This window comes from Myotis daubentonii, chromosome 4, assembly GCF_963259705.1.
Source record: "Myotis daubentonii chromosome 4, mMyoDau2.1, whole genome shotgun sequence".
NCBI lineage: Eukaryota > Metazoa > Chordata > Mammalia > Chiroptera > Vespertilionidae > Myotis > Myotis daubentonii.
Window position 1 is genome coordinate 68,446,127 of NC_081843.1, and position 23,498 is coordinate 68,469,624.

The 23,498-nt window shown below is 39.3% G+C and overlaps 1 protein-coding gene and 1 non-coding gene across 5 annotated transcripts in view; one reads left to right on the forward strand and one right to left on the reverse strand.

Moving 5' to 3' along the window:
- The window catches only part of RASA1 (RAS p21 protein activator 1), a 108,320-nt gene that overhangs the window by 79,015 nt on the left and 5,807 nt on the right, over positions 1-23,498 (reverse strand). The gene's annotated exons all lie outside the window — the stretch shown is intronic.
- Positions 8,423-8,553, forward strand: LOC132233982 (small nucleolar RNA SNORA38). The gene has a single exon (XR_009452819.1). It is a non-coding gene; the product is annotated as a small nucleolar RNA SNORA38 (small nucleolar RNA).

Genomic DNA, 23,498 nt, shown 5'->3' on the forward strand with positions numbered 1-23,498 from the left:
TGTCAAAGAAAGGTTGTTTATTTGTTATTTTTTCCACCACTTAGAAGAGCCAGTCTATAGTAAGAATGAGGCTGACAGGACCTAACAGATAAAGAGATAAAAATGGAGATTTATGACAGGATTCAAATCCCTGTCCAGTTATCTGGGTAATCCCATTTACAAGCCTACTGTTTCCTTAGTTTATCTTTGGTCTCATCCTTTTATTACCAGGATTTTGGTCCCTAGGTCCTTTCACATATTTAAAAAGTTACTGGACCCAAAAGAAATTTGTTTATGTAGGTTATATCTATCAATATTATTGATATTAGAAATTAAAACTGAGAACATTTAAAATGTTTACAATTAATTTTTAATTAACACAAATGTAGTTATTAATAAACAAGACCTACTCTTTATGTTTTTAAAATCCACTTAATGAAAAGAGTAGCATTAGTTTACATTATTTTATTTTTTAAATATGCTTTTATTGATTTTAGATAGAGAGGAAGTGAGAGGGAGAGGGAAACATGTATCAACTCCTCCTGTACACCCCCTATAGGGGATCGAGCCCTCACATTTTTATACAATTCTTTGATAGCTAACTTAAGACATCTGGATTCTCATATCTGTTTCTAAATTCAATCAGTTGCTATATACTATTTGATTCAAGGTATATGAAGACTGATAATGCAGTTACTTAAAGTCAGATGAAATATACAGGGTGGGGCAAAAAGAGATTTACAGTTATTCATATAGAAAATGATACAATAATTAATAAACAATAATGCAGGAATAGACTTTGTATTGTGTACTCACAACTGGAATCCTACTTTTGCCCCACCCTATACAATCTGATCATACTTATAAACATTATGTACTCTGCTCCATTAAAATCAATCTATTATTTATTCATGCATATTTTGTAGCATCATCCAATAGTCATTTGGCAATATTGATTGTTCAGAAATATATAGATAGATAGATAGATAGATAGATCCACTGAGCTATGAAATCTTCCAAGTCTTTCATATCTTCACATTCCACTATGCAAAGTAGGCCTAGGTTGTCTAAACTCTGCACATCTGGCCCTAACCCAGACCTCTAAGCCTTGAAAATGAGCCATGCCAGATAATTAGCAATAACATTGGTATTTGTGGTGGGAACCACATATTATTAGTTTGATTTCTGGAGTCAAACTGACGAAGTAACTAAGGTCAGCCACACAGAGGCTCCAGGCTTACATTACCAACCTCTCCTCTCCCCCAAACCCCCAAGTTCTGGACACAAGGGTCAGGGGAGTTTTCCTGGTGGTACTTTATGCATATTGTCACATATTGCTGCTGGGGTAATTAAGCACTGTCTGTATGACTCCACTGGGAAAGAACAACTAGCAGCTAGTCTGCTCTCCTGCTCTCTGCCTTAGGCACTTTCTTCCTTTGATGATTTTAATCTGTATCGTTTTACTCTAATAAACTTTTACTGTAAGTATAACAGCTTTGCTGAGTTCTGTTAGTCCTAGAAAATCACTAAACCTAAGGGTGGTTTTAGGGACCTCCACCAATAACCATCAATATCATCAGAAAAGTTACCAGCAGGCACTAACATAGGTTTCATGGCTCTTTTCAGGTAGAAGGTGTACACCTTGGGGAAAAAGAAAAAGGTAGCATTGTCTCCAAAAAAAAGTTACCTGACCCTAGCTTTGGTGGGTAAAAGCAAAAAATAAAAAGCATCTGTGTATATTATATAGTATACCCTCTAAGTGACCACCGCTTTTTTCTAGAGTTCTGCATAAAACATATACATATATAATAGCAATCAATGATTTACTACTAAGAGCAGTGACACTGTGGAGGTATAAAGAAGTGGAGACTTTCCCTGTTTTTTGTGTGCTTGTTTTTTAACAAGAGGTATTCATGTAATACTTTTAACAGTATTTGTAGCAGATCAATCCTCCCACCAAAAATAACTACAAAAGGCAAATAAAATATGGGGGGGGGGGGGGAGATTGTCTATTTCAAGTCATCCAAAAGTTGCTAAGGCAATCTTAGTACTGAGGAGCCAGAATTTCAGAGAAAGCAGAATGCCATTCAGCAACCACTTTGCAACTTCCTTCAGAGTATTTGACCAAAGCAAGAGGCTAAGAATTCCTGAAGGGAAAAAAAAAAAAAGACCCAGGTCTTCTACCTGGGTCCTACAGGGGGGAGGGGAGAGGTGAAAAGATCCACTAGAGGTTTTGGCCATCTAACAGAGCTGGTGAAACACATTAGAGTCTTGAAGGGCCAGGATTCTGGTCATGAAAGAGAGACTGACAGACCTGAACCCCAGACTGAACTATTTCCCTCTGGAGACATTTAATGAATCCTGAAGCTACAGGGATGACACTCAGCAAAGACTCTGTATAGCACAATGAAGTATTTGAAAATTCTGTGATTAAGGTGATTTGACTGCATTCTATTTGCTAAGGGGAATAAAGGAAGATCATTCTCTTTAGCCAATTATCATTCAGATCCACTATAAATTATCCTATATAATACAGAGGCAATATGCAAACAACTCTCACGCCATCACATGATGGCTGCATACAACCAGGCCAGCAGGAGGTTTAATGAGGGATGACCAACGACTGAACAGCTGGCTGTGGGAGGCAACCAGGCTGGCGGGAAGGGGGGGGGGGGGGGGGGGGCGGAGGGGCGGAATAAAGAGGCAACCAGGCTGGCAGGGAGGAGGCAGTTGGGGGTGACCTGGCCAGCAGCAGGCAGCAGTTAGGGGTGACCAGGTCGGCAGGGGGGGCATTTAGGGGCAACCAGGCAGGCAGGTGAGCTATCAGGAGCCAGTGATCCAGGATTGTGAGAGGGATGTCCAACTGCCGGTTTAGGCCCGATTCCCAGGATTGGAGAACACCGGCAGTCGGACATCCCCCAAGGGGTCCCGGAATGGAAAGGGTGCAGGGTGGGCTGAGGGGACCCCCACCTCCCTGCACGTATTTTGTGCACCGGGCCTCTAGTCTAATACATGTTTTGTATTTAATTAAAAATTAACAGCATGCCAATATGCAGGAACCAATAAAAAAAACAAGCAAAGATATAAAAAAAAAGGTATAATATAAAACTTTTAAAATAATCAAAAGTTGGTTGGAGAGACTAATAAAATCAACAAATTCTAGCAAGACTGAAGAGAGGAAGAAAAATGTCACAAATTATCCATTTTACAACCACAGGTGAATAAATCTGAAATTATCAGAGAAGTTTAACAACTCAAGAAAATATAAAAAAAGGTAAACATAAAATTTAACCATAAAATTGAAGTGATTAAAAAGTAATCAAGTTCACAAAATTAAGAACTAAATATATGAGATTAACAGCATATTGGGTATGTATTTTTTAAAGCTAATAAATGGACAACTTTCACGTAAAATATCCTTACTGAAACACAAAAATGAAATTGGATAGAAATATTTAAAAAGAGACAAAGACTAAATGTGACATAATTTTTAAAAAGTGGTTAACAAATGTGTATGTGGAGTCTCAGAAGGAGAGAAAGAGAATGGAAGAAAATCAAGAGCTGAAGAGAAAATGGCCAAGAATTTTCCAACTACAATAAAGACTATCAACCCACATATTTAAGAACCTCAGTATACCCCAAGCAAGCAGGTATAGGGGAGGGGAGGGGAGGGGAGGGGAGGGGAGGGGAGGGGAGGGGAGGGGAGGGGAGGTGAGGGGAGGAGAGGAGAGCCATATCTAGGTACACCATGGTAAAAATGCTAAAAACCAAAGACAAGACTAAATTTTAAAAGTAGTCAGAATAAAAAGACATTATCTTCAAATAAATAATAAAAAAAATCTTTACTGATTTAGCAACAGAATGCCTGAGAGAATGGATTATCTTCACATTTCTGAAAGAAAATAACTGCAAACCTAGAATTTTATGCCCAGAACCAAGATCTTTCAAAAACAAAAATAAGCATGTTTTTCAGGTAAACAGAAACTAATATTTTTTCCAGTTGTTTACTAAAAGAAATACTACAAGAAGTTCTATAGGCAAAAAAAAAAAAAAGGTTCCCACAGAAATGGACAGAAATCCTATATAATAAAGAGCTAATATTCTAATTAGACTGAACAGCCAGACGACCTTCCGGACGAAGCCGGGGCTGCGAGGGCCAACCAGGGCTGCGAGGGCCAGCCGAGGCAGCTGGAGCTGTGAGGGCCAAGCCCCTTCCATGAATTTTGTGCATCGGTCATCTAGTTAAATATAAAGCAAACAGAGTAAATATATGGGGAAATCTAAATAAACATTGACTGTATAAAAGAATAATATCTAATAAGTATTAAAGCATATGTACAATGAAAAATTCAAAACAATCATATAAAAAGCAGAAGAAGTGTAAGAAGAGTCAAGTGTTCTAAGTTATTAGCATTGTTAAGGAAGTGGTAAAAGTAAATATTTTCAGTAGACTGCAGTAAGTCAATGCAATGTGTTGTCATCTCCAGGGCAACAACTAAAAGATCAAGCTTGTACAGAATCGACAAGAAAATGAAAAACACTTAGAAGACATACATCTTAAATAAAAGAGCCCAGAAAGGTTGAAAGTAAAAGGATAGGAAAAGACCATGCTAGCACTAATCAAAACAAAAATAATGTCAAACAAACTAGATTTTAAGAAATTATTAAAGCACAATAAGGGGGATTTCATAATTTTAAAAAAAGGGGGGGGGTCAATTTCACTAGGAATTTATAGCTAAGCTAACAGGACATACACCCAAGACTGTAACATCAAAATATAAACCTTACTAGGTTGAAACTCTAACACTTCTCTTAATAGTTGATAAAAAAAAAAAAAAGGAAGAAAGAAAAAGAAAAAGCTAACAACAACAACAAAAGTCAGAATACAACTATTTGGAAATTAAGAATATATATTCCTTAACTTTTGAATCAAAGAAATCACAATGGAAAACAAAGTTATTTAAATAAATGATAAAGAAGATAAGACATATAGAATGTTGTGACATACAACTGAAGCTACACTTAAGAATGAAACCTGCATTCTTAAATACTTTTATTTAAAAAGGGAGAATGACAAAATTAAGTATCTTTCTCAGGAAATGAGAAAGAAGAAATTAATCCTGGAAAAGGCAACAAAGTAGTAAAAAACAAAATTAATGAAATCAAAAGCAAACATCTAACACTTCAGAAAAAAAATTAAGAGTTGGCTTTTGGAAAGATTATAAAATTGATGCTTCTAGCAAGACTAATCAAAAGAATAAAAACATCATAAATTATCAATTTCAGTAATAAAAAAGGAAGAAATCCTATAGTCCTACAGAAAAACAGTTAGCTATGCTATCATTTACCAAGGCTTATTGCAAAGATAGACAAATAAACCAAAGAAACAGAATTGACATGTTAACAGACTCACACAGAGACTGCCATCAATTTATGACAATGATAATAACACTGAAAAAGAGAGGTCTTTTAATTACGTGGTCAACTAGATAGCCATATTAAAAATAAAATAATCTTGACCCCTTCCCATGCTCCATGAACAAAAAATTAATTCCATATGCATGTATATCTAAAAGTACAATAAAGCTTTTAGAAAAAGCATACGCAGATATATTCATGCCCTTAGGGCAAAGGCAATGATTTCTTATTCATGACCACAATAAAAGCACCAATCATAAAGAGAATTTTCTAGAAACTGCCGATAAACTTAACGAGATCTACAAGAAATCTAAGGAGACCCTTGAGGTTGTGATAAAGGATCAACTAGAAATTAATCATACACTGACTGAAATAAAGAATATTATACAGACTCCCAACAGCAGACTAGAGGATTGCAAGAATCAAGTCAACGATTTGAAATACAAAGAAGCAAAAAACACCCAACCAGAAAAGCAAAATGAAAAAAGAATTCGCCGTAACCGGTTTGGCTCAGTGGATAGAGTGTCGGCCTGCAGACTGAAAGGTCCCAGGTTCGATTCCGGTCAAGGGCATGTACCTGGGTTGCGGGCACATATCCAGTAGGGGATGTGCAGGAGGCAGCTGATCGATGTTTCTCTCTCATCGATATTTCTAACTATCTCTCTCCCTTCCTCTCTGTAAAAAATCAATAAAATATATTAAAAAAAAAAAAAAGAAAGAAAAAAAGAATCCAAAAATACGAAGATAGTGTAAGGAGCCTCTGGGACAGTTTCAAGCGTACCAACATCTGAATTATAGGGGTGCCAGAAGAAGAGAGAGAGCAAGATATTGAAAACCTATTTGAAGAAATAATGACAGAAAACTTCCCCTACCTGGAGAAAGAAATAGACGTACAAGTCCAGGAAGCGCAGAGAACTCCAAACAAAAGGAATCCAAAGAGGACCACACCAAGACACATCATCATTAAAATGCCAAGAGCAAAAGACAAAGAGAGAATCTTAAAAGTGGCAAGAGAAAGAAACTCAGTTACCTACAAGGGAGTACCCATACGAATAATCTGATGAACAGAATGAACTGGTGATTATAATAGAATCAGGGGCATAGAAAGGGAGTGGACTGGCTATTCTTGGGGGGGAAAGGGGTGAGGGGGATGCGGGAAGGGACTGGACAAAAATCGTGCACCTATGGGTGAGGACAGTGGGTGGGGAGTGAGGGAGGAGGGTGGGTGGAGGGGAGTTATGGGGGGAAAAAAGAGGAACAAATGTAATAATCTGAACAATAAAGATTTAATTAATAATAATAAAAAAAGAGGGACATGAAAAGACAGTAAAGAAACACATTGAGCAACTCAATGCCCACAAGTTTAATAACCTAAATAAAATGGACACAATATGCCAAAACACACACAAGAACAGACAATCTGAATAGGTTATATCTATTAAGGAAATTGAATCAACAACCACCTTCCAAAACAGAAAGCATCATGCCCAGATGCAATCACCAGTGAATTATACTAAACATTTCAGGAAGAAATTTTACCAATTCTCTACAATCCCTTCCAGAAAGTAAAAGTAGAGGGAATTCCTTCTGATTCTATGAGGCCATGGTAATCCGAATACTAAACCAAACGAAGAACTGACAAGGAAACTACACATCAGTATCTCTCAAGAACACGAATACAAAAATCCTCTACAAATTACAAATTATTAGCAAATCAAATACAACATTATATAAAAATTATACACCATTACCAAGTGAAATTTATCCCAGGTATGCAAGGCTGGCTCAACATTTGAAAATCAATTAATGTAATCCACCACGCATCAACAAACTAGAGAAGAAAAATCACATGATCATATAATCACATTCCACAAAATCCAACACCCATTAATAATAAGACAAAACCTCTTAAAAATCTGGGAGCATGAGGTAACTTCCTTAATTTGTGAAAGTCTGACAACTTTAAAGGACTTTACAAAAAACTTACAACTGACATCACCCTTAATAGGGAGAAACTACAAGTTCTCCCAGTAAGTTGGGAAACAAGGCAATGATGCCTTCTCTCACCCCCTGATTACAGTCTTTTTTGTTTGTTTGTCTTTAGGTTTTTGTTGATCCTCACCCAAGGATATTTTTTCATTGACTTTTAAGGAGAGTAGAAGAGAGAAGGAAAGACAGAAACATCGATGTGAGAGAAACATCAATTGGTTTCCTCCTGCAGGAGCCCAAACCAGGGCCCAGGCCTGGGAGGAGCCTGCAATCAAGGTACATGCCCTTGACTGGAATCGAACCTGGGACCTTTTAGTCCACAGGTCAACGCTCTATCCACTGAGCCAAACCAGCTAGGGCCACACTGGAAGTCTTAACAAATTAGACAAGTAAAGGAAATAAAAGGTACACAACTAGGAAGGAATTGCACAGGTGACATGATTGTCCATATATAAAAAAATCCAAAAGAATCAACAAAAAAATTCCTAAAATTAATAACATATTATAGCAGGGTTGTAGGATACAGGTTAATATACAAAAGCCAATAGCTTTCCCATATACTATAGTACCTGCTATAAATGAGTGGAATTTGAAATTTGAAAAACATTACCATTTATATTAATAGCACCCAAAAAAAGAAATGCACAGGTATAAATCTGACAAAATATGTATAAGATCCATATGAGGAAAACTACAAAACTCTGATGAAAACTCTGATTTTCCATGTCCATTGTCAAGATGTCGTTTTTCCCCCAACTTGATCTACATTGTGGGCAATCCCAATCATAATCCCAGCAACTCATTTTGTAAGTATCAACAAACTACAGTTGACCTTTGAACAACGCAGTGATCAGCAGTGCCAACTCCTCCATGCAGATGAAAATCCCTGTATAACTTCTGACTCCCCAAAACTTAACAACTAATAGCTACTGGAAGCCTTCCCAAAACATAAACTATTGATTAACATATATTTTGTATGTTATACTAGTATATATTTTATATTGTATGCTAAAGAAAATGTTATTAAGAAAATCAAACCACCTACAAAGGCATGTCTGTGGTTCCCTGTCTTTGGACATGTAAGAATTGGAGGCAAAGAAATGTGGACTTGGAGAAGTCTGGAGCCAGTTTGCTCCCTGCAGGCTCGAGATCAAACATCCCACATAAGACAAAAAAGAAAAGAAAATCATAAGAGAACATACATTTACAGTATTCATTGGAAAAAAATCTACACTAATAAAAGAGAAACATGCAAATTGGTGTCACTCTGCTATGCCCACCAGCCAATCAGGATGAGTATGCAAATTAACCCAACAAAGGTGGCGGTTAATTTGCATACGCAGGCACGGAGTGAAGACTGAAGACTGAAGAGGCTTGGCTTCTCCGCTCGCTGCTGTGGCCGGACCAAAGGCCTGGGTCCCGGGTGCCGCAGAGGAAAACTGGTGCCGGCAGCCAGGGGAAGGAAGGCCTATTGCGCAAATCTTCATGCAACGGGCCTCTAGTCTACATGTTGTACAGTTCACATTCATGCTACTTAAAAGTCAACTGTAATTCTAAAGTTTAGTGGAGAAGCATGACCTAGAATAGCCAACTCAGACTGAAGGAGAACAAAGTCTGATATTACCTGACTTTAAGATTTACTTTAAAATCACAGTAACCGATGGGCCAGTATGGCTCACTGGTTGAGTATCGACCCAGGAACCAAAAGGTCATTGGTTGGATTCCCATCATGGCACATGTCCGGGTTTTGGGCTCAATCCCCAGTGGGGATGCATGCAGGAGGTAGCCAATCGACGATATTCTTCTCTCATCGATGTTTCCATCTCTCTATCCTTTTCCCTTACTCCTCTCTAAAAAATCAATAAAAAAATGTTTTTTAAAAAACAAAACAGCCCTATCCGGTTTGGCTCAGTGGATAGAGTGTCGGCCTGCAGACTGAAAGGTCCCAGGTTCGGTTCTGGTCAAGGGCATATACCTTGGTTGCAAGCACATCCCCAGTGGGACATGTGCAGGAGGCAGCTGATTTATGTTTCTATCTCATCGATGTTTCTAACTTTCTATCCCCTCTCCCTTCCTCTCTGTAAAAAATTAATAAAATATATTTTAAAAAAACAAAAAACAAAAACAAAACAAAACAGTAATCAAGATAGGGTTGTATTGGTGGAAGAACAAACAGGTAAATGGGCCAGAACAGAGAACCCAGTGATAGACCCATATAAATATAGTCAACCCATCTTGGACAAAGAAGAAAAGGCAATAGAATAGAGCAAAGACAGTTTTTAGAACAGATGGTCCTAAATAATAAAAGCATAGTATGCAAAATGTCCCATCGACCAGGAGTTCGTCTGAGAGTTCAAACAGGGGGCGGGGGCGGCCGGAGGAAGGGAGGGAGGCCCCAGCCGGCAGCCAGTAGCCACTAGGGACCCTACCAGTGCACACATTTCTAGTGCTGCAATAACTGGGTTTCCATATGCAAAGAAACAAATCTAGACAAAGACCTTACATCTTTCACAAAAATTAATTCAAAAGGGAGCACAAACCTAAATGTAAAATGTAAAACTTTAAAGTCCTAAAAAATAACAAGAGAAAAACCTAGATCAGTGTTTCCCAATGTGGGGCACATACCCCACTGGGGGCAATTTGATTTTTAAGGGAGGCAATTCACGAATGAGTTAGTAACAGTGAATTTTTTGCATTTCTTCTGGTTCTAGGGGCCTAATATAAATATAAATATATATTGTGACATATTTATACATTTTGGTTCTCTATTATATGTTTTGAAACTTTATTTGCTATTTTTCATATCACTTCATATCATTATTTTTTAAACAATTTCTTAGTGATTTACTTCTCAGTACTTCAACTGTCCTTTCGTTCTTCTATTTTTCTCTTTCATGGATGTCATATTCTTTGGAAGCTTGTTTAGACCAAATGAATGGCCTTTTAGGCTTCCTCCATGTGAATAGGAGTTCACTTTTTGAATAATAAGAATTATGTGTCACGGGGGTAGGAGAGTACCTTAAGATTTTAGAGATGCTTTAGGGCAGCGGTTCTCAACCTGTGGGTCGCGACCCCTTTGGCGGTCGAACGACCCTTTCACAGGGGTCGCCCTAAGACCATCCTGCATATCAGATATTTACATTACGATTCATAACAGTAGCAACATTACAGTTATGAAGTAGCAACGAAAATAATCTTATGGTTGGGTCACAACATGAGGAACTGTATTTAAAGGGCCAGGAGGTTGAGAACCACTGCTTATGGCATGTCCAAAAAAAGGTTGGGATCCACTGACCTAGGTGATCTCCAGGAGGGTGATGAGTTTTTAGATACAACACCAAAGGCATTACTCATCAAAGAAATAGGTAACTAGATTTCATTAAAATTCAAAATTTCTGCTCTATGAAAGACAGTATCCAGAGACTGAGAAGACAAGCCAGACTGGGAGAAAATATTTGCAAAAAACACATCTACCTATTAGCACTAACATTAGATTAACCAAATCCAACACTAATGCTGGCAAGGATGTGGAGCAGCAGGAATTTTCATCCATTGCTGGTGGGAATCAAAATGATACTACTATGGAAGTTTGGGGGTTTCTTAAAAACTAAACATTCTTGCCATGTAATACAGCATTTGCACACCTTAGTATTTTCCCAAATGAATCAAAAACTTATGTCCATATAAAAACCTCCATACAGATGTTTATAACGATTGTATTCATAACTGCCAAAATCTGGAAGCAATTAAGATGTCCTTTAGTGGGTGAATGGATAAAATGAGGTGCATCCACAAAATGGAATAATGTTCAGCACTAAAAAGAAATGAGCTATCCAGTAATGAAAAGACATAGGAACCATAAATACACACCATTAAGTGTAAAGTCAAACTGAAAGACTACATACAGTATGATTCCAGCTATATGACATTCTGGAACAAGCAAAACTATGGAAACAATAGAAAGATTGCCAGGGGTTGAAGAGGGGAAGGAGAGATAATTAGGTGGCAATAGAGAAACAGCTCTGTTAAGGCAGTATGATACTACAATGGTGGATAGATGTAATTTTACATTGAGAACAGCACCAAGAGTGGATTACACTGTAAACCATGGATTTGGGGTAATAATGATGAATATAGGTTCACTGATTTTAGCAAATGTACCACTGTGCTAAGGGGTGTTGATAGTAGAGGAAGTTGATAATGCAGGGACAGGGAATATATGAGAATTCTCTGTACTTACTATTCAATCTTACTTTGAACCTAAAATTGCTTGCCCTGACTGGTTTGTCTCAGTGGATAGAGCATTGGCCTGTGGACTGAAGGGTCCCAGATTCGATTCCAGTCAAGGGCATGTATCTTGGTTGCGGGCACATCCCCAGTAGGGAGTGGGGCAGGAGGCAGCTGATCGATATAGCTCTCTCATCGATGTTTCTAACTCTCTATCCCTCTCCCTGCTTCTCTGTAAAATAAAATAAAATAAAAAAATAAAATAATATATATATTTTTTTTTAAATTGCTCTAAAAACTTAAATTTATTGTTTGAAAAAAAAAAACTGAGGTGGTAAAAACACCACCATTCCTTTTAAGCCTTTCTACAAGCATTCACTATTTCACTCAACCAGCATTTTTATTATCTACTAGAGGCCCAGTGTACAATCATGCATGGGGGGGGGGGGGGGGCGGGAGAGCAGGGGGGACCCTCAGCCCAGCCTGCACCCTCTCCAATCTGGGACCCCTTGGGGGATGTCCAACTACCGGTTTAGGATCGGGCCTAAACCGGCGGTAGACATCCCACTCAAAATCCTGGATGGTTGGCTCCTAATCACTCTGCCTGCCTGCCTGGTCGCCCCTAACTGCCCCCACCACCCCCACTGGCCTGATTGCCCCTCACTGCCCCCCCTGCCAGCCAGGTTACCCTCAACTGCCCCCTCCCTGCCGGCCTAGTCACTCCTAACTGCCCCCCCCCGCCGGCCTGGTCACCCCTTACTGCCCCCCCATGCTGGCCTGGTAGCCCCTGACAGCCCCCCCACCGGCCTAGTCGCTCCACACAGCCTGCTGTTCAGTCGTTTGGTCGTCCCTCACTAACACCCCTGGCCAGCCTGGTTGTAGGCAGCCATCGTGTGAGGGCATGAGGGTTAATTTGCATATTACTTCTTTATTATATACTAGAGGCCCGGTGCACAAAAATTTGTGCACTCGGGGTAGGAGGGGGTCCCTCAGCACGGCCTGCGCCCTCTCGCAGTCTGGGACCCCTCAGGGGTGACCATTTGCTGGCTTAGGCCTGCTCCCTGGGGGATTAGGCCTAAAATGGCAATCAGACATCCCTCTGGCAGCCAAGCAGTCCTCGGGGGATGTCCACTTGCCAGCAGGGAGCAGACCTAAGCTGCAGTCAGACATCCTTAGCGCTGCTGAGGAGGCAGGAGAGACTCCCACCACCACTGCTGTACTGGCAGCCATCAGCCTGGCTTGTGGCTGAGCAGAGCTCCCCCATGTGGGAGCGCACTGACCACCAGAGGGCAGCTCCTGCATTGAGCGTCTGCCCCTGGTGGTCATAGTGACCAGTCATTCCCAGTCTTTCTGCTGTTAGGGTCAGTTTGCATATTACCCTTTTACTATATAGGATAGAGGCCTGGTGCACGGGTGGGGGCCAGCTTGTTTGCCCTGAAGGGTGTCCCGGATCAGGGTGGGGGTCCCACTTGGGTGCCTGGCCAGCCTGGGTGAGGGGCTGATGGCTGTTTGCAGCTGGTCACACCCCCTTCAGGGTAGGGGTCCCCACTGGGGTGCCTGGCCAGCCTGGATGACGGGCTGATGGCTGTTTGCAGCTGGTCAGACCCCCTTCAGGGTGGGGGTCCCCACTGGGGTGCCTGGCCAGCCTAGATGAGGGGCTGAGGGCCGTTTTCAGGCTGGCGGGCGACTGAATCTCCCAGCCTCTTTTTTTTTTCTTTTTTTTTTTTATTCTGGAATTTATTTACCTTCTATAGCTGTCACTGGAGCTGAGAGCCGGCTCCAGCTCTGAGGCTGTGGCTGGCTGAAAGCAGGTATCTGGGGTTTGTTTAGCTTCTATAATTGAAACTCTGTTGCATCTGGAGCTCAGAGCTGGGCGGCGGCAAGCGGGGAACCTTGGCTTCCTCCACCACTGGAGCAAGCAAGCCTCATGTTCGCTTCAGCTGCGTGGCTGCTGGCCGCCATCTTTGTTGGCAATTAATTTGCATATCCTGCTGATTAGCCAATGGGAAGCATAGCAGAGGTATGGTTAATTACCATGCTTGTCTATTATTACATAGGAAGGACTAGAGGTCTGGTGCATGAATTCCTGCACGGGTGGGGTCCCTCTGGGTGGCCTGCAGAGATCGGGCTGAAACCCATAGTCCAATGCTGCCTGCAGCTCCTACCTGCTGCTCCCGCTCATTCCGGCCCCACTGTGCCTGCCACAGGCTCATGCCCAATCAGTCCCGATCGGGAGAGGCTCGTGCTGCCACAGTAGCACTTCCAACCATGAGCCCTGCATCTGGCACCCTCCCAAGGGGAGTGGCCTGCAAGATCGGGCTCAAACCTGCTCTCAACATCCCCCAAGGGGTCCTGGATTGCGAGAGGGTGCAGGCCAGGCTGAGGGACTCCATTGTGCACGACTGGGCCAGGGAGGGACCATGTGAGGGCTCTAGGGCGTGTCCAACCCATCTCGCTCAGTCCTGATCGGCTGGACCCCAGCAGCAAGCTAATCTACCTGTCGGAGCATCTGCCCCTGGTGGTCAGTGCACGTCATAGTGAATGGTCAACCAGCTGACTGTCTGCCCCCTGGTGGTCAGTGGACATCATAGCGAGCGGTTTAGCAGCCTTAGCATATCATTAGCATATTACGCTTTGATTGGTTGTTCGATTGTTTTGCTGTTCGGTCTATTTGAATATTATCCTTTTATTATAAAGGACGAGAGGCCTAGTGCATGAATTCGTGCACAGGTGGGGTCCAACCAGCGCACCCCGATGGGGGCCCATTGGGCTAGGCCACCTGGGGGGATAGGCCGCAGGAAGTTAGCTGGCCATCCCCACCCCAGATCAGGGTGGTAGGGGCTGATTGGGGGCCAGGCCGGCCGGATGGGGGGACCGATTGGGGCCCGAATCAGGCCAGTTGGTTGCCACAGTGTGCATCATAGCCACTGGTCATTCTGATCGTTCTAGTCACTGGGCTTTATATATAAAGGTTACTACCTTTAACCACTGAATCCAACACTTTTTCTTTTTTTTTCTTTTTTACCTTATACATGCAATTTATTTGCATCAGTTTTACAATATGCCAGATAGTGAGGACACAACAAATAACACAATTACTATTACCTCCCTCACAAGCATTTATACTTTAACAGTAGAAGAAAGAAACATGTAATTAAATAATTACTAGTGGTGAAAGCACTGAGTACTGAAGTATATAATGAAGAGGAGAATGGTGAGTTAACATTAAGGGACACAGAGTCTAAGTTGGGGAAAATGAAAAAGTTCCAGAGATGGAGGCTGGTAATGGTTGTACAACAGTGTGAATTTACTTCATAGAACAGAACTACGTAAAAAAATCCACAGTCTAATGTCTGCACAATGTACTGTGCAGCAAAAATATTCAAAACAATAATATTTACAAAGTAGGAGGGCAAAGGGATCTAAAAGGAAGGATTAATTTCCACACTTCACTCAAACTGATAAAAAGTTTATACCAACAAGTAGTAGTAAATTACATATGTATATTTTAATATCCATTAGTGGGCAACTACAAAGTAATATAACAAACAAACATTGCCCTAGCTGGTTTGGCTCAGTGGACAGAGCATCAGCCTGCAGACTGAAGGGTCCCAGGTTCAATTCCAGTCAAGGGGATATGCCTGGGTTGCAGGCTTAATCCCCAGTACATGTAGGAGGCAGCCAATCAATGGTTCTCTCTCATCATTGATGTTTCTCTCTTTCCTTCTCCCTTACTCTCTGAAATCAATGAAGATATATTTAAAAAATTTAAAAAACAATATAGCCCTGGCTGGTGTTTGCTAGTGGTTAGACTCAGGCAGAGGTGGGCAAACTTTTTAACTCGAGGGCCACAATGGGTTCTTAAACTGGACCGGAGGGCCGGAACAAAAGCATGGATGGAGTGTTTGTGTGAACTAATATAAATTCAAAGTAAACATCATTACATAAAAGGGTACGGTCTTTTTTTTTTTAGTTTCATTCATTTCAAACGGGGTCCGGCCCGCGGGCCGTAGTTTGCCCACGGCTGGGTTAGAGCATCAAGCCACGTAACAAAGTGCTGAAGGTTGGTCCCATTAGGGCACATGTCAGAGGCAACCAACCAATGTATCTCTTTCACATCTATGTTTCTCTCTCTCTCTCTCTCTCTCTCTCTCTCTCTCTCTCTCTCTCTCTCTCCGCCCCCCTCCCTCCCTTCCATCCTTCCCTTCCACTCTCTCTAAAAATCAATTGAAAATAATATCCTCGGGTAAGGAATAACAAAAACAAAAAACATTATAGATAAATCAGGATGAAATCCTAATTCAAGCAACCCATAGGAGTGCAAGAAAAGAGAAACAGAGAAATGAGAACAAAAAAATTCACTGAAATTCCTAACATAGCAATAATTACTGTAGCCCGGCTGGCGTGGCTCCGTGGTTGAACGTCAACCTATGAACCAGGAGGTCACAGTTCGATTCCCAGTCAGGACACATGCCTGGGGTTGCAGGCTCAATTCCCAGTGTGGGACATGCAGGAGGCAGCCAATCAATGATGCTCTCTCATCATTGATGTTTCTACCTCTCTCTCTCTCCCTTCTCCCTTCCTCTCTTAAACCAATACAAGTATATTAAAAAATAACCAAAATTACTGTAAACGTAAATAGTTAAAATTCACCAAATAAAGGCAGAGACTAGTAGTGTGGAATTTTTTAAATGACCTGATTATAGGCTGTCGATAATTAACCCACTGAAAATAAGACATGAAAAGTAAAAGGATGGGGGAAAAGTGCATTTAGACAAAGTAAAAGTAGTGACTCATTAATAATAGATATACTTTACAGCAAAAATAATAGAGACAAAAAGAGGAACATTATATAATGATAAAAGAATCAATCCACCAAGAATACAGAACAATCCTAAATGTGTACACACCAAAAAATAGAGCTGCAAAATACATGAAGCAAAAACTGATAGAGCTGAAAGGAGAACCAAATTTATGATTAAAGTCAGGAACTTCAACACTTTCCTCTCAGAAACTCACAAAAATACTAAACAGAAAATCAGGAAAGATTGAAAATTCTAAATATAATAAATTCAAAGTATATAATTGACATATATAGAACACACACACACACACAAATACACATGTTTTAAAACATCCATGGAATTCTCACCAAAAAAAGACCATATTCTGGGCCAGAAAACAAACATCAACAAATTTAAAAGTATGGAAATCATAAAAACATGTTCCCTCACCATAATTAATTCTAATTTGAAATCAATAACAGAAAGACAACTGGTAAATCTTAAAACACTTGAAAATTCAACTACACACTTCTAAATTATCCATGGGTCAAAAAGTAAGTCTCAAAGTTAAAACACAGAATTGAATAAAAAGACAGCATATCAAGAGATGTGAGATCCAGTGCTAAGAGGGAAAGATAGAACATTAAATGCTTACATTAGGATACAGAAAAGTCCTCAAATACATTAAATTCCTAGCTCAAGAAACCAGAGAAATCGGAGGAAAATCAACCCAAAACAATCAACAGAAAAAAAAAACAATAAAATAATAACAATAAAAGCAAAAATTAATGAAACTGAAAATAAAACTAGAGAGAAAAATCCATTAAACAAAAAGCTAAATCCTTTGGGGAAAAAACAAATAAAACTGATCCATCTTTGGCAAGACTGACAAAGCAAAAAAGGAGAGAATATACAAATTATCAATATCGGGAATAAAAGATTAAATCTCTGAATATTCTATAGCTGTTAAAAGGGTAATCAGGGAATAATACAAATAAATTTATACTCATAAATTAGGCAAATAAACCCATTTCTTCAAAAGCCACATACAGTATTACCAAAACTCAACCAAAATAAAATATATATAATCCTGTAACTATTTAAAAATTTGTAATTTAAAATCTGTACAAAATGAAATCCCAGGCTGAGATATTTTCTCTAGAGAACTCTACCAAATATTTAAAGAAATAAGAGGAATACTTCACAAACACTTCCAAAAAACAGACAAGGATTGAACATATCCTACCTCATTCTATGATACCAGTATTACCCAAATACTTAAATAAGAAAAGGATCTCACAAGAAAACTACACACCAGTATCTCTCATGAACTTAGACACAAAAATCCTCAACAGATCAACAACCTAAATTCTGCAATGTTTGAAATGCATTATACACCATAACCAAGTGGGATTTATTCCAGGTATGTAAGGCTTATTCTACATTACAAAATCAGTGTAGTCTACTATATCAACAAGCTAAAAAATAAAAATAAAAATAAAGTAATGATATGATCACATAAATTAACTCAGATAAAGCATTTGACAAAATCCAGCACCCATTCATAATAAAAACTCTGAGTAAATTGGAAGAGAGGTGATCTATCTCAACTTAATGGAAAGTATCTATCTCCCTCCCCGCTCCAAAAGAGCCTACACATACTTAATAGTGAAATTAGTACTAAACGCTTTCCACTTAAGACAAGTAACAAAGCAAGGATATCTGCTCTCACCACTCTCGTTCAATATTATAGAATTTCTAGCCACTGCAATGAGACAAGAAAAAGAAATAAAAGACATATAAGATTAGAAAGAAAGCAATAAAAATGTTCCTATTTGCAGTTGACATAATTGTAAAAAATCCCAAGGAATCTGTAAAAAGCCTCTTAAAACTAAAGATAAGTCTAGCAAGGTCACAGGATACAAGACCAGCATACAAAAATGAATAGCATTTCTATAGACTAACAATGAACATGTAGAAACAAATTAAAAACATAACATCTGTAATATTGCTCCAAAGAAAAAACATTATGAATTTATCAATATGTGTATAGGAATAATACACTACAAATTATTAAAATGCTGAATAAAGAAATCCAGGAGGACCTAAGTAAATGGAGATATATACCATGTCAATATGGTAAAGATGTCAATTCTCCCCAAACTGATCTATAGTTTTAATACAATCCTATGAAAATGTCAGCAAAGTTCTTGTAGACATGGACAAGCTTGTTATAATATTCATATGTAAAGACACAAGCCTTAGAATAGCTAAAACCTTAATGAAAAGTGAGAGGAATCATCCTACCCAATACTAAGGCTTACTACATAGCTACGGTAATCAAAAGTGTATTAATAGCAGATGAAGATTAGATATAGATAGATATAGATATAGATGTAGATATAGATATAGATATAGATATAGATATAATTAGAGGCCCGGTGCACAAAAATTTGTGCACGTGAGGGCGGGGGGGCGTGGGAGGCCTCAGCCCGGCCTGTGCCCTCTCGCAGTCTGGGACCCCTCAGGGGATGTCCACTGGTGACTTAGTTGGACATCCCTCTGGCAGCTCGGGAGCCCTAGGGGGATGTCCACTTGCCAGCGGGGAGCAGGCCTAAGCTGCAGTCAGACATCCTTAGGGCTGCTGAGGAGGTGGGAGAGGCTCCCAACACCACCGCTGTGCTGGCAGCCGTCAGCCTGGCTTGTGGCTGAGCAGAGCTCCCCCTGTGGGAGCGCACTGACCAACAGGGGCAGCTCCTGCATTGAGCGTCTGCCCCCTGGTAGTCAGTGTGTGTCATAGAGAGAGAGAGACATATCAATGGACCACAAAAGAGAACCAAAAGTAAATCCACACATAAATACCCAATTGATTTTAGACAAAAGTGCACAAGTAATTCAATGGAAAGAGGATATTCACCTTTTCAACAAATGTTGCTAGAGCAATTGGATATCTATAGGCAAAACTATGAACCTCAATTTTAACTCCATATCTTTTATGAAAATGAAATCAAAATGGATCATGGACTTAATGTAAAACATAAAACTTTTAGAAATAATCATAGGAGAAAATCGTTGAGACCTAGAATAGGCAAAGTACAACCTACAGCTCTGGTCAGTGTGGCTCAACTGGTTGGAGTATCATCCCTTATACCAAAAAGTAGCAGGTTCAATTCCAGGTCAGCGCACATACCTAGGTTGAGGGAGGCAACCCCTCTTCTCTCTCCCTCCCTCCCTCTCTGCCTCTCTCTACTTCTTCCTTTCTCCCTCTCTCTCCCCCTTCCTAAAAAATTGTTAAAAGTACAACCTACAAAAGAAAATATAAATAAATTAAGCCTCTTCAAAATTAAAAACTGTTGCTGTTAAGAGCAGAAAAAGACAAGCTATAGAATGGAAAAAATATTTGAATACCACATATCAAACACAGAATAATTAGAATACATAAAACTCAGCAATAAAATAAAAAAAAAACCGATTGGGCCCTAGCCAGTTTGGCTCAGGGGATAGAGCATCAGCCTGCAAACTGAAAGGTCCCAGGTTCTATTCCAGTCAAAGGCTCATGCCCGGGTTGTGGGCTCAATCCCCAGTGGGGGGAGTGCAGGAGGCAGCTGATCAATGATTCTCTCTCATCATTGATGTTTCTATCTCTCCCTCTCCCTTCTTCTCTGAAATAAATAAAAATATATTTAAAAAAAACTATTAGAAAATGGGCAAAAGAGATAAACAGACATTTCACCAAAGATATACAGATAGCAAATTAGCACCTGAAAAACTTTTTAACATCATTGGCCATTAGGGAAATGCAAATTGAAACCATAAGATATCAATAAACATCTATGAGAATAGCCAAAATAAAAAATGGTGACAATATTACATGCTGATATGGATACAGAAAATCAGGATCACTCATATATTAATAGTGATAATGTATAAGGACACAGCCACTCTAGAAAACATGCCATCCAGCAACTGCACTCTTGGGTATTTATCTGACAAAAATGAAAACTTACGTTCACACAAAAACATAAACATAAATGTTCACAGCAGCTTTTTTTCCTAATAGCCAAAGTGTAGTACATCCCTAACATGGAATACTACTCAGCAACAAAAATGAACAAAGTATGGATACATGCAAGAAAGTGAATGAATATTGAGGGGAATCTTGAGGGAACCCACTTTTAAAAATGCTAATCCCAAAAGGATTTCATACTATATGAGTCCATTTATATAATCTTTTTGAAATAACAAAATGAAGAACAGATTAGTGGTTGCCAGGGATTAGAGATGGAGAAAGTGGAGAAGGGAGACAAGTTTGGTTATAAGAAGGCAGCACACACACAAAAATAAAAAGACAGCACAAAGAATCCTGGTGTCAATGAAAGTGTTCTATAACTTTATTATTGTGATGATTACACAAATCTACACATGATAAAACTGAATAGAACTAAATATATACTACACACACACACACACACACACACACACACACACACGTATGCAGAGCTGGGTGAAATATGAATTAAGATAAGTGAATTTTATCAATGTCAATATCCTGTTGTGATACAAGATGTTGCAAATAAGAAAAAAATGAGTGAAGGGTGCATCTTTGTTATTCTTACAACTGAATATGAATTTATAATTATCTGAAAATGAAGTTTAATTTTAAAAATTTGAGAGATAATTCAATATTTAGATAGACATGCATGGAGCAGAAATATGGTTCTATTATTATATAATTTCTTAACTGTGACTCCAGTTTAGTGGGTTATTTCTACAAAAAAATAAAAAGACTTAAGAGTTGAGGGAGACTTCTAGGTCATTCCCTTAGCATAAGACAGATATACAAGAGAATGGCAATTTAAAAGTAGCATTGTTACAACAATGAACACAGAATGAATACACAAAATTTGCGGGAGCAATGTCTCAACCACAGGATATTCCATGACTACCATCCATGGTCATGTGAAAACTCTTTTTACGCCACAGTGATTGGACATGCATTTAAATATTTTCCATCTCTCAACATAGGTATAGTCAAAAGAGGAGACACATCACTAACTCATAAAGAAGGTAAAACCCTAACCAATTTGGCTCAGTGGATAGAGCGTCAGCTTGAGGACTGAAGGGTCCCAGTTTCGATTCTGGTCAAGGACATGTACCTTGGTTGCAGGCTCATCCCCAGTAGTGGGTGTGCAGGAGGCAACTGATAGCTGTTTCTCTCTCATCGATGTTTCTAACTCTCTATTCCTCTCCCTTCCTCTCTGTAAAAAATCAATAAAATATATTTTTTTAAAAAGAAAGAAGGTAAAAAAGAAACAAAGTTTTTCTTTCTTACAATGAAAGAAATAAATGAATGAGGACGCTATTTTTCAAGTAGTGGATATGCATTCAATCTGCTCCAAAATCATCCGAAACCACTTTTAAAGATGCAGGGTTTCCCAACGTATCAGTCAACTTGGGCTACCATAACAAAGTACCACAGAGTAGATGCTTAAACACCAGACATTTATTTTCTCATAGTTCTGGAGGCTGAGTTCAAGATTAAGGTGCCAAGAGTTGACTTCTAGTGAGGCCTCTCTCCTTGGCTTTCAAATGGCCAGCTTCTCACATGGCTTTCTCTTTGTGCATATGCAATCCTAGTGTCTCTTCCTCTTCTTATGTGAATAACAGTCCTTTTGGATTATAGAACCACCCATATGGCCTTATTTAATCTTAACTACCTCCTTAAAGGCCTATCACCATATATAGTCAAACTTGGGGTTAAGTCTTCAACATATAATTTGGGTGTTTGTTTTGTTTGGTTGTTTTGTTTTGTTTGGGGGGGGGGGGGGGCACATTTCCGTCCATAACACCCAGCAACTGGCCAGCCCTGAAGTATATTAAGTTTTGTATGAGTGCACATATATATGTTACATGTACTGAAAGGGGGCAAGGCAAAAGAAAAAATATAGTTTTTGCATTAGAATTCCAAGTCTATCACTTAAGTGTTCTCAACGATAAGAATGTGAATACCTATTGCACTAGTTGTGAGAATTAAATGAGATAATCTATGTAAAGTACCTAGCATATGGTAAATAATAAATAAGCCAATACTGGGCCTCTGCCTTTCCATCCCTTTCCTTAAAAAAATTAATTATAAGTATTACTCAAATCTAAACATATCTAAAAAATTATGGACACTAATTTATGTCTGTAATTTAATTTTATCATCTTAATTCTCTATCATTAATGCCTCATCTTCCAATTAGAGTGCATATTTTTATATATTTTTTGTCCACCATAATGTTCATTGTTTTACTAACAAAAATCACATAATTACTGAAACACCTAAAATCATACCCTAAATCCTGTTGCGATGTGATTAAACTTGTGGAGAAGTAAACTGTATCTGACAACTATTTTTAACTTGGCTCACAACTGAAATGTACTGCAGATAATTTCAAGATAACACACCTACCTTCTATATACTTGCATATTCAAACAATGAGCCATAACCAACATCAATACTTAATATTTTTATTTAAAATTAAGATAATGGTGGTAAGAAGCAAAACCTATTGTGGATATATTTGAATCATGTAATAAAAGACAATCATGCTGAGCCTAAGGAAAGAACTTGCAAGTACTTGTCCTTTCTCCTACTTCCTCCCTTACCACTGGCATTCTAGGATTATCTGATATTACATGTAGATGAAAACATGGAGTAGGCTATAACTTTGGTGTCCCCAAGAAATCTCAACTCCCAGTATTAATGCCCTTGCATATTCAAACAATTAGCAATAACCAACATCCCATACTAAATCTGCACTGGGTCATGTAATTAGCATTGGTCATTGGAATATTAACACACATGAAGAATACAGAGACTTGATAAGTGATAACACAGAGAGTCCTGTCCTCTTGAAACGCTGTTGTGGAACCCAGCTGCCATGCTGTGAAGAAGCTCAAGCTAATGAAGTAGAGAGACTACAGGGATGGAGAGAGGAGAGGGTAAGAGAAAGTGAGAGGAGGAGAAAGGGAGGGTGAGAGGACGGATATAGCCAAAAGATGACACATGAACATCCAAGGTGTCTTAATGCGAAAGTCTGGTGCCTCAGCTGGGAC